The sequence below is a fragment of the Elgaria multicarinata genome, chromosome 6 (assembly GCF_023053635.1).
Source record: "Elgaria multicarinata webbii isolate HBS135686 ecotype San Diego chromosome 6, rElgMul1.1.pri, whole genome shotgun sequence".
In the NCBI taxonomy this organism is placed as follows: Eukaryota; Metazoa; Chordata; class Lepidosauria; order Squamata; family Anguidae; genus Elgaria; species Elgaria multicarinata.
In genome coordinates, this window is record NC_086176.1 from 87,523,189 (window position 1) to 87,538,537 (window position 15,349).

At 39.4% G+C, this 15,349-nt stretch overlaps 1 protein-coding gene across 3 annotated transcripts in view; it reads right to left on the reverse strand.

Moving 5' to 3' along the window:
* The window catches only part of MAST4 (microtubule associated serine/threonine kinase family member 4), a 242,288-nt gene that overhangs the window by 68,340 nt on the left and 158,599 nt on the right, over positions 1 to 15,349 (reverse strand). The gene's annotated exons all lie outside the window — the stretch shown is intronic.

Consider the following 15,349-nt stretch of genomic DNA (forward strand, 5'->3'; position numbering starts at 1 on the left):
CAGGAGCCACACCAAGCAGGATATAGCGGTATGAAAGCGGTACATGGTATATTGCCAATGGGCCCCAACTATTGTCAGTGCACTTCAACACCGCAGTAGTGTGGCTCCTGCCTTTTATATAACGCTTTCATTACGCTTTCATAGTGCAAGATCTTCCTTGGTGTAGATTAGGCCCAAGCTTGATGTGCAGGTGGTTGGTGTAGCTAAGACAATGGCCTGATTTGCATGATCATAGTGGCTTGTTAACCCCCCTGAGTGTGCCAGTCGCGAATCAATGGAATTGCATAATTACCCTTGCTGGACATGTCTTCTTGCGTCATCTGAACCACACAGGGCCTGTTGTAGGGTTGAGGGGTTTGTCAACCAAAGCAATAAACAACCCTCATCAGGTTCAGATGTCACAAGAAGCTGCGGTGGCAGGGAACTGGATTGGAAACCTGGTGCCCATGGGTTCCATAACTGCGGTGACTGTGTGAACCAGGTCAGAGTTTTCATTGCTTACGTTGGTTTATCAACTGCACCTGTTCCTGGGAATCTAACCACACTAATCAATGCTCTAGTAAAATCCAGTTGCACCATAATGTGCTCTCTCTCCCTGCTTGCCTTTAAAATGTGTTCAGAAAATACAATCAATGTAAAACGTTTTCTGTATCCACATATACCTACCTGGGCCTCTTCTAAGGCCCTTTTTTTGGATGCCCCACTGGAGAGGTATACTGGAGAAAGGGAATTTTCAGCAGTTACGTTTGGCTATGAATGCCAAAGAAGCTCACTTGATGCCTGCCTTGATTTCACTTTGGCACCAGGCAAAGATGTTTTTACTTTCCCAGATCTTTTAATCTGCTCATTTTATGTGCCTCATAATTTTATGTTGTTTCTGTATTTTATCTTACTGAATGTATTATTAATTTGATTTCATCATAGGTCAACATATAAATAGCTAAAGTAAGTAAATAAAATTGAGCTGCCGGGTTATTAACTAGGACAGGACAGGCAATTTGAAGCACATAGCTGATTTTTAAAAAAATAACTGCACTGGCTTTAAGTTGGTTTCCGGATGCAATTCAAAGTGGCAGTTCCAACCCTAAAGCCCTAAATGGTTTGGGTTCACAATATTTGAAGGGATACCTTCTCTCACACAACAAGTTCCTTCTCCCTGCAGATAACCTGCTTCAGGTGCCCTTATCATCATATGTATGGTTGGTGACTACTCAAAACAGGTCCTTTTCAACTGTGCACCAACATTTTCAATTGTGCACCTTGAGAATAATTCAATGGAAAGGCAGGATATAAATCTTAAAAATTAATTAATACCAAGGCAAAGGCAATAAGCAAATCTTTGACAACAAGGGTGGGCAATAGTAAATAACAGGGAGAGGAACCAGGGCAAGCTGAAATGAGAGACAGGCGAGTTCTTTTTCCAAGTTCATGACCAATATCTGTTATCCTCATTTTAGGGAAAACATTGCAAAGAGATAATAGCTTGTCCAAGATCACCAATTTCATGTGTGTGTTTTTTTAATCTGGTCTCTTAGATGCACATCCTGCTCTCTTTCTATTAGACCACACTGGTTTTCAATGCTATCTCAAGAAATATCAGTTCATTCCAGTTACAGAAATATCTCTACCAGAACATAGTTATTTTTATAAGCAATTTACAAGGTATACATACATTTCTGTACTTCATATATTAGCATTTAAGGACATCAGCACAAAACACACAAAGCCTACATTCTAATATTCCCTTTCCAATATTTCCCATGCCTTAAAAAACAAAACAAAAACTGTTCTATATGCCAACAAGCACACCATGAAAATTAGATGGAAAGATATTCCCAGGACTGGTAAGACCACAGCATGAAGAGTTGATCTTAAATGATATGAAGATGTGACTGCTCATTGTGAAGAGGACATTTCCTTTGGGGGCTTGTTACTTTCTCACATTAGACCACTCAACCTGCTGCTGAACACTGAGAAAGCTTAGCAGACAGCTGTTGAGGGAAAGTTCACCAACATTCAAGCCTGCCTCTGCTTCTCAGCATGCGTAATTAGAGCATGTGGATTGTCTACAGGGGAAATGTAAAGGCAACACAAGCAAAAAAGTGTTCTTTTTATGAGCAGTGGTGCCTAGAAATACACACACACACACACACACACACACAAGATTTGATAACCCTGTACTCCAATACATAGAATTAAGGTTATACTTGGATAAAGTTACGTTATCTGATATCACTCCTTAGTTTTAAAGAATGGTAAATCATTACCCAAGTGTATCTGCTAAAAGAGTAATGCGTTGCAGGAGGTTACAGAGTAACTAAATAATGATCACCATAGAAGCTAGATCTCTACTGGGGGAAAGTTTTAAGTATTTATTTTTTATTATTATATTTTTATACTGCCTAATAGCCGAGGCTGACTGGGCAGTTCACAATTAAAACCATAAGATACAACATGACAAAACAAAGTTTAAAACTACTATATAAAACCAAAGTAAAAACCAGCAGCAGTTACAGCCCAGGGAAAGAGTGTGAAAAAAGTGTTTTCAAGATGCTACACTTTCTGCCTGCCAAACTGCACAGGGGGGTATTTTCCAGAGAGCGAGTGCTGCTCCAGAGAAGGTCCTAGCTGATATATTCAACCATAATTATTTTATTATAGCAAGCCCTCTTCCATAAGGGAGATGAGAAGTTGCATCATATATACAGTATATTACATTCATTTTCATTCATTTATTACATTTTTATACTACATATAACCAAAGCTCTCTGGGCGGTTTACATTAAACTGTAACTGTGTTTGTATCAAGGAGAACAACCTGTTGAGCACAGTTGGCCAAATTAGAAACTCTTGCCATCACATATTCAATCAAACAAGTCCATGCCAACCTGAGAACTAGAAATCTACATTTAAAACTGAAAATGCAAAACTGGATTTTCAGAATTCTGATACCTGGGGATGACATGTTTGGTGCTCAAGGCCCAGCAAGAAATCACCAGCTTGACACCAGTCCACAGATCCCTGGGCTTGCCTGACTCATTGTGTGATGAATCAAGCAAGCTTGTGGTTTTCTTGCCGCTTGGCAACCCTACTCTCCTTCCTTGCAAGGAGAGCACAAAGGGTTGACAGGTGGTGCTGACAGGAGTCCCATGCCAGCCGCTAACCCTTCGTGCTCCCCTTGCAAGGAGAGAACCATGGTTTAGCCGCCAGGGATGAGAACTTCCTGTCAGCACCGTCTGCCAAGCCCTCGTGCTCTCCATCCTTGCAAGGAAGGGGAGCGTGAGGTATTGACAGGCGGGAGTGGCAGGAGTCCTGCACTGGTCGCCAACCCCTTGTTCCTTGCAAGGAGAGTGCGAATGGTTGACGACCTGCGAAGGGGCTCCGGTAATGGAACCATTTATAGACACCATTTGTGCAAATTGATGATTTATGGACAGGAATTAGCCCCTATTTTGTGCAAAATGGTCACTTGGCAAGGGATCGGGCAGCTGCGCACTACACATCAGGTGCTCCCAGACCACCCTGCAGCTCAAAGTATATAGCTTGCAGGGTTGGGCACCAGGGTCTGGCAAGCAGTGTGCAGGACAGGCAATTCTCCCATCTCTAATGATAACCAAAAGGCTGAAGCAAAAAGTCACTGCTTTTGTCTAAGTCCTGATAGAGTAGTCATATGTTCTACTTTACAGTGATTACAGTGAACAGTCCTCTATTTGATGCTGTCCTATATTTGAATGGCTGTACTGTCCAGTCCAGTTTTTTAAAAAATAAAGAATCATACAAAGTGAGAGCTGGTATCATCTGCCCATTAGACTATTCCTCCTCAGAGGAAGACCTAGAGCCTCCAGCCACCGCCAACACTCAGGACCTGGCAGGGTCAGAAGGTCTGAAAGAGCCTGTGCTCTCAGTAATGACCACCCAGGACGTACCCTCACAGGAGGAGGGGGGAACCACTCTGGACTCAGAAGAGGAGAGACCCCCAAGTTCCTGGGAGCAATGTAGACTGAAGGGGCAGGCCAGACTCCTAGAGCCCAGGAGACGTGCCTGGCTGCAGCTGAGGACTCCTTAGGAGTAAGGGTCAAAAAAACAAAAAGCATCTGGAACCTGGACAGCATTCTGACAGACTCTGCTTAAGAACAGCAGTTGAGAGCTGAAAACGTTGCTGGAAACAACATTTGTCCTACCATTCTGGGAGCCCTCCTTGTACTGCAGCAAATTCCATAGTTAAGGATGCATAGTGTGGATCCTTCTTTTATCTGTCCTGAAGCTACTACCAATCAGCTTCATGGGGTGACTCCGGGTTCTAATATTATGAGAGGGAGTCTCCCTGTTCACTTCCTTCACTCCATGCATAATTTTGTACACATCTATCATGTTTTCCCTTATTCACCCATTTTCTAAATTAAACAGTCCCAGCTGTTGTAATATTTCCTTACAGGCGAGTTTCTCCAGCCCCATGTCCGACCAGCGAGTGTTATGCAGGGGGTTTGCCTGCTTTCCTTTGATTTTTGCCTCCTAAATGTTTTATTTTCATCAAATGTAGTTCCTGCCCCTCTACACAGCTTTCAACAGCTCCTTAATTAATTGCTTCCTGAAACTTTGTTTCCCTGGAACGAACTAGTTATCCTAACCAAACTCACCACTGCAATTAGCTACTTAATTAGGGGATTCTACTATACCATTTTCTTTCTTTTTTAATGGATTCTGTAGTTGCACAATTCTGCACTGGAAACAAATGTTAAAAATGAGTCTGCTTAGTGCTTAGAGTGTGTGGGAGAATTACTAAAGCTTTCTGATATAATAGGAATTTCAAAACCATCTATCAAGTGGCAAGTTTTCTAACCACAGTGTGAAATTGACTAGATTATGGTTTTGAAACTGACTAGATCAGGGTTGGCTTAACACATTGTAAAATTGACTAGGCTACAGATGGGGCATTCTCAGGGGAAATCAATGGGTCTTACAGCCCAATTTCTAACTATGTTTATTCAGAAGTAAGTTTACTTGCAGGCACGTTTTTAAAATTAATTTTAATATATTGGAATAGTGGAACTGTGCTAAAATGAAATAGTGTGACTAATTATTTTTTAAAAAAAGTGACAAAAGATTAATGTTGTTTCCTGCTTGGACTTCTTGTTTGTTGAAAGCTGTTTGAGCAGGCAGCAGGTTCAAAATGTCAAGACTAGACGAGAGGTGGGTGGGAAAAGGGGAGAATGGAACAGAACTTCAGCTATTGGGCGGTCTAGAAATGTAATAAATAATAACAGCAGCTGCTCAAAATCACAGCAATGTAAATTGTTTTTAATGTTACTTTTCTGACCACTTTTAAGGCTCAACCTAATTACTTACTTCTTCTTTTCACTGCTACATACCTGCTTAATTACGAAGAGTACTTTTTCTAGTTCCAAGTAATGCTCTGGTTGGAAGGTGTCTGTAGAACAGTGATGGGGAACTTGTTGTCCTTTAGATGTTGTTGGACTGCAACTCCCATCATCTATCACCATTGGCGACGCTATCTGGGGCAGAGGAGGGCTGCAATCCAAAACATCTGCAGATCCACAAGTTCCCCACCCCTGCTTCAGAGCAGAGATGGGAAAGAATATTGCAGAAGGCTGCCTCTTGTAGAATTTTCATTCATTTTCATTTTCTCTCATCAGTAGAGAAAGGCCCATTCCAAGGCTTCAAATAAGTGCTCCCAGAAAATGCCTGGGTACACTGCAGTATTTTGTGGGAGGGATTCCCCTGAATGGCATTTGCAGGTGAAATTGATGTAATTTACAGCCTGACCATAAACAATTTTGCTTAAAAATAAAGGTTGCTCCAAAACGATGGACGAAGGAGTTTGTGGCACAGCCATAAGGGTTGGTGGGGAAAGAGCAGTGGTGCAACTAGGCATGGACCTCAGGCCAAACTCCAAGGACCCCAAAGGCCACCCACCCCCAAAAAATGACCATCCAGAGAGAAGCATGTGGCCAACAGTGCAAAGAGATCTAGTGTCAGCACCAGGGCTGACACTGCTCACCACAGCATCATTTTTTTATTATTATTAAACATTTTAGGGATAGGAGACAGCTGACTGGCATGTACATAATTAAAGAAGCTCATTTAATTATTTTTATTATAAGATATTATTGTTTTCTACAACAAAATTGTAAGCCTATGCGGCAGGGTCTTGCTATTTACTGTTTTACTCTGTACAGCACCATGTACATTGATGGTGCTATATAAATAAATAATAATAATAAATAATAATAATAAAATGGCGTTGATAAATGTGTCCATCATAAGGGCAACAGAAGCAAACTCCATTTTATTCCTGTAGTCATAATAGTGCTATGATTTAAGTGAGCTTAAAATGCATAACTGCACCTACTCAGAGTATGCCTTTTTTAAAAATCAGGGTTGTCAAATAGGTTTTGTTTTGCTCTAACATATTGGGAATGTAACACCACTTGAGAAGTTACGGGGGTTGGGGGGAAGCAAAATATTAGTTGTTCTCTACTAAAGTAATACACATGGCTGTCTAAAGACCAACCACCACCCAATAAGATCCTTAGGTCCAAAGACTAAAATCCCTAGCTGTACCACTGGGAAAGGGGAGGGGACAATACTGCCCACTCAGCTATGCCCTGCCCACCATGTGGATGGAACACAGCAAGATACATATATTTCAAAAATGTTCTAGACCATTTGAAGCATAGACAGTCAACTGCAACTCCGCTTATAGCATACAGCAGAAAAGCAATAATTTATAGAGCTGGAAGTCTTCTGTCTGGAAGCATCCCTGGTCTTCCCCACTATGGTGAGATAAGAACGTAAGAGCCATGCTGGATAAGACCAAGGTCCATCTGGTCCATCATTCTTTTTATACAGTGGCCAACAAGCAGCTGGCTAGGAACCCACAAGCAGGACACGGGTGCAACAGCACCTTTTCACTTATGTTCTAGTATTTTTAGAGAGAAAGAAAAATGTCTCCCTATGCACACTCTCCACACCATGCATACTTTTGTACACCTCTATCAAGTCTCCCCTTATTCGCCTCTTTTCTAAGTTAAACAGTCCCAGCTGTTGTAACCTTCCTTCATAGGAGAGATGCTCCAGCCCCTTGATAATTTTAGTTGCCCTTTTCTGCACTTTCTCCAGCTCTACAATATCTTTCTTTTAAGTGTGGTGACCAAAACTGTACACAGTATTCTAAGTGTGGTTGCACTATAGATTTGTATACAGGCGGTTTTATTCTCAATTCCTTTTCTAATTATGCCTAACATGGAATTTGCCTTCTTTACAGTGGCCGCACACTGTGTTGACATTTTCATCGAGCTGTCCACCACAATCCCAGGATCTCTTTCTTGGTCGGTCACCGCTAGCTCAGATTCCATCAGGCTGTACTTGAAGTTGGGATTTTTCACTTTTACACTCACTTACATTGAACCTGATCTGCCATTTGAATGCCCATTCTCCCAGGATTGGAGCACTCCTTCTTGAGCTCCTTACAATCCCCTTTTGTTTTAATCACCCTAAATATTTTGCTGTCATAGGCAAACACGGCCACTTCACAGCTCACTCCTAATTTCAGATAATTTATGAACAAGTTGAAGAGCACCGGTCCTAATACAGATCCCTATAGAACCCCACTATTTAGTTCCCTCTATTGGGAGAATTTGCCATTTATTCCTACTCTCTGCTTTCTGTTCTTTAACCAGTTACTAATTTATAAAAGGACCTCTCCATTTCTATGACTGCTTAGTTTGCTCGGGAGTCTTTGGTGAAAAACTTTGCCAAAAGCCTTTTGGAAACAATGTTTATCAAATCATCCCTGTCTATATGATTATTGACATTCTCAAAGAACTCTAAAAGGTTAGTAAGACAGTGTTGATTCCTTTTCAGTAGGGCTTGTCCTTCTATATGCTTACTAATTTTATCTTTAATAATGCTTTCAACCAATTTACCTGGAACAGACATTAAGCTAACCATCCTGTAATTTCCCAGATCCCCCTTGGACTCTTTTTTTAAAACTGGTGTTACATTGGCCATCATCCAGTCCTCTGGTATAGATGCACTCTATAAGTATAGTAATTGTTTCTCAATTTGCATCTTATTCATATAAATTAGCACATGCTAATTTTATGCAAATCTGTCTCCTCTTTTCTCCTCTTCATTTCATTTATTGTTATGTTTATCACACCTCATAGCAGCAGCTCTCAGGGCAGTTTACAAAAAAAAAATAATGGCCACTCTAGATGCATATTTCCATTCTAAGACAAGTTCATTCTTTAGAGCAAAGCCAGTCTCACTATATAAGTGCTGAGTCTCAAGAGATTAAGATTTTGCTTAGCCAGGTCTTTTCATGCCTAATTTTTCAACGTGTACCTCCTGCCCAGCACCACCATTATTTTATTCCTCTAGATATAGCCTTGGGGACTTTGAGAATTTCAAGGCTGCTAAGATTTTGTTTCCTACAGGAGAGAGAGAAATTCCCAGACACTCTTAAGAGTAGACACAGTGCCATTAGTTTGGGAAAGAGCACATTCTGAATGAACAGTAAGTAATTTAAGGAATGGTATATTCAATTTTATAGTCCCTGATTGAACTCCTCCTCTTCCCATGATAACATAAAATATAAGGTTCATGAATGTGTAGGAGAATTTAACTGAATTAATAAAATATAGCTATAATATACAAGGAAGATGAATATATGTGTGCAGCTGTGATGGAATTTGACAGATGAGAAAACTAGAAAATTGTTTCTTGAACTCTTAAGGAGAATAGACAACAGGTTTTAAGGAAGATACCAGGAATAAACCACATCTTAACAGTAAAGTTTTGCTCTTCTCAAATATACTGGGTTGTATCCGTTGGTGGTGTCTGGTTGATGGAAACAGCTCCATCCCTGGTACTCAAAGAGGACAATCAATGATGTGGGTTTTCCAGAAAATGTTGAATTGGAAAATATTCTGGAAAAATTTACAATGCAAATTAACTAATTTGCATAGGGTCACTGGAAATTGAAAAACAACAACCTTATTTTAGGTCAGAGAATTTTCCAATGCAAAATAAGGTTAGCTTTACAGTGTCATTTGCATAGGAAATGTTTCAGTTTGTATAGGAAAATGTTCTGATGCTCCGGAAAGAACTAATTCTGCCTGTTTATTTAACTGTATTGAGTATTATTATTATTATTTATTTATTTATATAGCACCATCAATGTAAACAGCAAAGCTAACAAAAAGTACCCAGTATTAATTTTTGTCCCTATAAGCCACAAGTACTTGATCAGAAATATTGGGGGGGGGGGTTTAAAGCATACTTAATGTGATTTAAATGTTATATTATATAACATGACATAAATGTAAGCTAGGGCTAATCACCTGAAACCAGAAAAAAATCTGAGGTAAAATAAAGCACTCGAAAATTTCAGGTTTGGTAAATTTCCCACCCCACATCACTGGGTGCGATTTCCCCTCCCCTCAGCCCCCTCAAATTTGAAACCCACCAGACCAGATTTTTGGGTGGCGTGGAGGGCTGCAGGGGGGAAGAGAGAAGGAGAAATCCCCACTGATCTAGTGGAAGCCTGCTAATGCGATCTTGATATAACCAATTGATTTTCTTTTGTAATTACCTTGATTCCATCAGTAATTAAAATCAATTTTAATATTTAGCCTTAAGAAAGTCCACACCACATTGCACACTGAACTCACTTCTTTGAGTAATTCAAATAACTGACATAGCCACAAAGAAAACCCAGCGACAACAAGGAAAAGAATCTTACTATTGTGGAATGAAGGTGTGGCATTCCAGAAAAGATTACATTTGAAGTTCTATCTATGACCTTCATTTCTCACAGCATTTCTCTCAACACTTGTCCACCTATCTGCAAGTCAATACCTGAGAGACTTTCAAATGAAACCAGTGCCAGATAATTCTCTGCCCATATGTGCACTGCTTGCTTATTACTCAAGCTCTAATGTTTCCAGGGATTTGCTGGCTGTGGTATGTTTTAGGCTTCAGATATTTCATATGCTGTTGAGACTAGTAATGACATTTCTGGACTGATAAAAGCAAATCTGATTGGTGGAATCAGACATTATATAGATAATTAACACTGTGATCTCCAGAGAAAGGCTAAATACTGAGAATGTTAATAAGCACTTCAAAACAATACTGTATTTACAGACAACCTCACTGCGTACAGCAATAGTTAAAAATAAATACTTACAGAAATCCTGAAGAACTAAAGATTATTATTGGATTTTAGTACCTATTTATGAAACAAGAATTTTTGATGCATTGACATCCTATTAGTGCTGAAGGAGTTTGAGATTAATTATAATGCCCTCTTTTAAATTCCTGATGGATTATAAACTCACAGACTCAGTTGGAAACCTTGTTGTCACTACTTGACAGCTGCCTTAAATCCTCTCAGCATTTATCATCATATTGAAAGATTATACCAGTGTATATTCTAATGCCCTCTTTTATTAGTTTGTAGTAATATTGTAGTTGTAGTTGTATTCTAGTTGGTGATAAAAATCGGGAATTTTATAGTTCAGGCTACTTTCAAAGAAGTTATACTCGCCATAGTTTAAGTCTCTATGGACTGTAACTAGATTTGTACCCGGAAGGAAAATAATTTTCAAAGAATCTGCCAGGTAATTTCTGTGGGAAAATGTTTTGGAATAAAACAATTAGGAATTTCTGAAGAAAGACCTGCAAAAGTTTGATTCAGTTTGGATCACCGCAGAAATGAAAGCTTGGCTACAAGAAACAGCTTCCTGTTTCCTAAATCTGGTTGTCTGCAAATAAAGAAAATATTAACCTTTCACTAAAAGGCCTTGTGGCAGTAGCAGCTGGCTTGCTTTGAAGAGATCTGTAACTTTCAATCTGCAATTCAATATCTCTGAGCCCACAGAGAGAATGTTTGGGGAAATTTGACATACAAAAATGTAGATGGCTAACAGTACAGTATTTGTATTTATTATTATTACATATTGCATTTTGTCCAAACTAAGTCTTTGGATGCAAGGAAGTATATAGATCATGACTGAAAAAGATTACAGATAGCTAATCAGACAGATGCATAGGAATATGAAATATTAGCTCTTTTCCATGCAAAACTAGCACATAAATAATTGATGCTGGCTCCTATCTCTGGTTTGAAGCTTTTATGGATGCAGGATGTTCATATCATGCAATTCAATATGAAGAAAAGACTGGTAGCAATGTCATACAGAAATATATTTAAGTAAAGAATGCAATCTTTATGCACTAACAGAAAACATGAAGACAACAGAAGAGAATAACAGAATAACTTTTATGGTTGCAACTTCAATCTGATTGATTATGATATAGCTTCAATGAAAATAGAATACTTTATAAGCTACACATTGATTTACTACAAATCTGTCTAAAGATAACCAAATCAGAACAAAAGTATATACCAGAAAAATGTTTGCAGTTCAGGAATTATTTTTCTACCACTATACATTTAAAAACAAACATTGCAGTTCATATTTGAAAGTACCATATTTTAAAATAAGTTCAACAACTTGATGATACTATTATTTCTCTCTCTCCATATTTCATGTGCTGGTACTTTCTCCTTTGAAGCCCTCCATGGCCTGGGATCCAGAGAAACACCTGTTTTCTCATCAACCTGCCTATAAACTGGGATTATCTTTAGAAGTTCTTCTTTGGAGCCTCTAGTTGGTTACAGAGGAGAAGACCTTCCCTGTTGTGACTCCTTGCTCATGGAACTACCTCCAGAGTGTTTCCTTGACACCCACAATAATGTGTTCTTGGCACCCAATGACCATGTCCTTTTCCCAGGATTTTACTGCTTAAGGAGTTTTACCATCGGAATTCATTGTGCTTTTATTCATTTACTTGTTATTTTGCGATTTTTATTTTAATTGTATGTTTTTATTGACAACCGTCTTGAGAGTTATTAAAGGGCGGTATAGACATGTGTTAACTGATTAATTCCTTGGCAATTCTCTACTTATTTATTAAATCTGTTAGCACTGTGGTCAACTATTTCCAATTGGTTTGACAACACCGGAGCAGCTATAACATTTATAGTATATATTCATTATCTATTATATAGCACTACTCTGGTGTGTCTTTGATATCATTTAACACGAGTTCTAGTAGTTTAAAGTTTTAATATTTTAGCTAACCTAAGTATTCTTCAATTGAGAGGCATATACGTTTTTGAATAAATAAATCAAAATTGATAGAAGACAGGTTTTTGACTATGAGAACCTGAAAAGAAAACACTGAAACACCATTAATCACTCTCTGTCCAGAAAATGTAAAGTGTGAAATGGGCCTTAGAGCTGACTTTCATGAGTAAAAAATTAGAGCTGTCATCTTGAAGAGCTCTCATTTTCATTACATTACTCCTGGAACTCCACATTTTACTACCCACTTAATATGCAAAAATAAGGTGATGTTATTTGTACATACATTTTTTTCAAAGTACTTTAAATCTCTAATGGTGCTATTAAATAAGCACATCAGGTAACTATTTTTGTGTGTGAAGAGATTTATATGTACTAACTTTAGTAGTTAATACATACAAATTGCACATTAGTAATTGTTTTATAAAACCCATTTTTCTAGGAGTCTTACTGGCTATGCTGTTTCTGCAGTCTGCTGCCAGCATTAAATGAGGCACCCACCATTTGAAGCTGCCCAGACACTTTCCCCATTTCAAGAACATTATGAGACTCCTGGAGGGTGGCTTCCACTTACAAGGAGGTGCTAGAGATGGAGAAATTGTGCCAGCATAAACACTACTTGTATTACAGCAAAAGTAAATTTACAATCCTCATCAACAGCTGCTCATTTGTTTAAAGTATTATTACATTATTTGAAGGGAGAGGGATGTTTGTTATAACTACCACTCAGTCGCAAATATCCCCTTCTTGGTGAAGGTTCTTGAGAAGGTCTTGGCTGAGAACCTAGAGGGACCAACTTATCTTGATGCATTTCAACCTGGCTTGAAAGTAGGTTTGGCACTGCAGTGGGCTTAGCTGCCCAGGCAGATGACCTTTGCCAGGAGAGAAGACAGGGGGAGTATTTTCATTTTGATTCTCCTGGACTTATTGATCATGCTATCCTGCTGGATTGACTCTATGAGTCTGGAGCATGGTGGAATGGTGGCTCTACTCCTACCAGCAGTATCATTTCCAGAAAGTAGCATTGGGGGATTTCTGCTCAGCCTCTTAGCAATTGAGGTATGGCATTACACAGGGTTCTATTCTGTCCCCTATACTTTTTAGTATCTTTATGAAGTTTCTGGGAGAGGTCATATGCAGATTGGGGGTAAGATGTCAGCAGTTTATCCTGGTTGTGCTTTTTATACTATATTTTGTATTTGTGCTTTTAACCTGCTGGTTGTTTTATTATGGTTTTAAGAGAGCTTCGGCTATTGGGCGGTATAAAAATGTAATAAATAAATAAATAAATAAATAAATACGCTGGCAATACTAGCTCTATTTTGCCTTGTCATCTGACTCAGATGAGGCAATGCAGCTGCTGGATTAGTGCTTACAGGCAATTATGGGTTGGAATCGTAAACTGAACTCCAACAAGACAGAGGTCCTGTGGGTGGGAAATTCTCAGGTCTGGGAACTGGGTAGAAAGCCTGTTCTGAATGGGTGTGCACTCCCCCTGAAAGAGAAGGTCTGTGGTCTGGGGAAATTCCTTGATCTCTCTTTGTTATTGGAGGCCCAGGTAGCCTCAGTGGCATGGAATATCTTTACCCAGCTTTGATTGATGTGCCACCTACAGCTGTTCCTGGACAGAGACTCATTCTCTGGTAACCTCTGGATTTTTGTAATGCGTTTTACATGGCATTGCCCTTGAAGACGGAAATTAATAGTTGCTACAAAATTCTGTGGCCAGAATGCTAACAGGAACAGCTGCACTTATCATATTACAATGATCCTGAAGGAGTCTTATCTGTTGTCTATCTGTTTCTGCTACTAAAGACCTCAAATCAACAAAAAACATGTAAAAGAAGAAGATGCCTTGTAACGTCATCTCTACACAGGTTTTTTTAAAGCTACTAATAAAACTTTTTAATTTTTTGACAGACAAATTCCTATGTTCTGTTACTTATTCTAAATAAATGCTTCTTTTTACTGATACTTAACTTTTATATAAAACTAGTTCAATGTTCAATGTACTTCACATGTATTATCTCCATAATCTTTGCAGCAACCCTTTAAGGTAACTCCTCATTATTATTTCCATATTGCAAATACCAAAAAAGTAGCTTGGCTAAGGCCACCTTGTAAGTTCCTGGTACAGTAAAATTTGAACCTGGGACTTCCTGGTTCACACAACCATACTACACTAGGCCCTAGTTTGCATGCCACAGCGCAACTAAATAACCCACAATGAGCTGGCAAGTGTGGGTTATTCGAAGGTGTAAATTTTAAGTAAATTTTCCCTTTAGGCAACATGGATAGAGCAGGCTTTAACAAAATTGCCATAGCATTATCCTTTGGCAAGAATGATGAATGGCTACAAAGGGACAAACTGACTCTTCCACCACTACCATCCCGCTGGCCTTTCCTTGACACAGCATGACCCAAGTGGCCACTCTCCCACTGGTAGAGTGTATGTGCATTGGGCAACACTTGATGGAGGCACTCAGGCTGTCAGCCAACCAGCCACTTCCTCACCAGCCTTTATTTATTTATTTATTTATTTATTTATTACATTTCTATACCGCCCAATAGCCGGAGCTCTCTGGGCGGTTCACAAAAATTAAAACCATTCAAAATATAAAACAACAGTATAAAACCATAATATAAAATACAATATAAAAGCTCAACCAGATAAAAACAAAACAGCAGCAATGCAAAATTACAAATTTAAAACCATGTTATTTAAAATTTATAGATTGTTAAAATATTGGGAGAATAAAAAGGTCTTCACCTGGCGTCTAAAAGCATATAATGTAGGTGCCAAGCGAACCTCCTTAGGGAGCTCATTCCACAGCCGCGGTGCCACAGAAGAGAAGGCCCTCCTCCTGGTAGCCACCTGCCTCACCTCCTTTGGCAGGGGCTCACGGAGAAGGACCCCTGAAGATGACCTTAGGGTCCGGGCAGGTACATATGGGGGGAGGCGTTCCTTCAGATAACCTGGCCCCAAGCCGTTTAGGGCTTTAAATGTTAATACCAACACTTTGAATTGGGCCCGGACCTGGACTGGCAGCCAATGAAGCTGGAAAAGGACTGGCGTAATGTGGTCTCGTCGGCCAGTCCCTGTTAGTAAGCGTGCTGCCCTGTTTTGCACCAGTTGAAGTTTCCGGACCGTTTTCAAAGGCAGCCCCACGTAT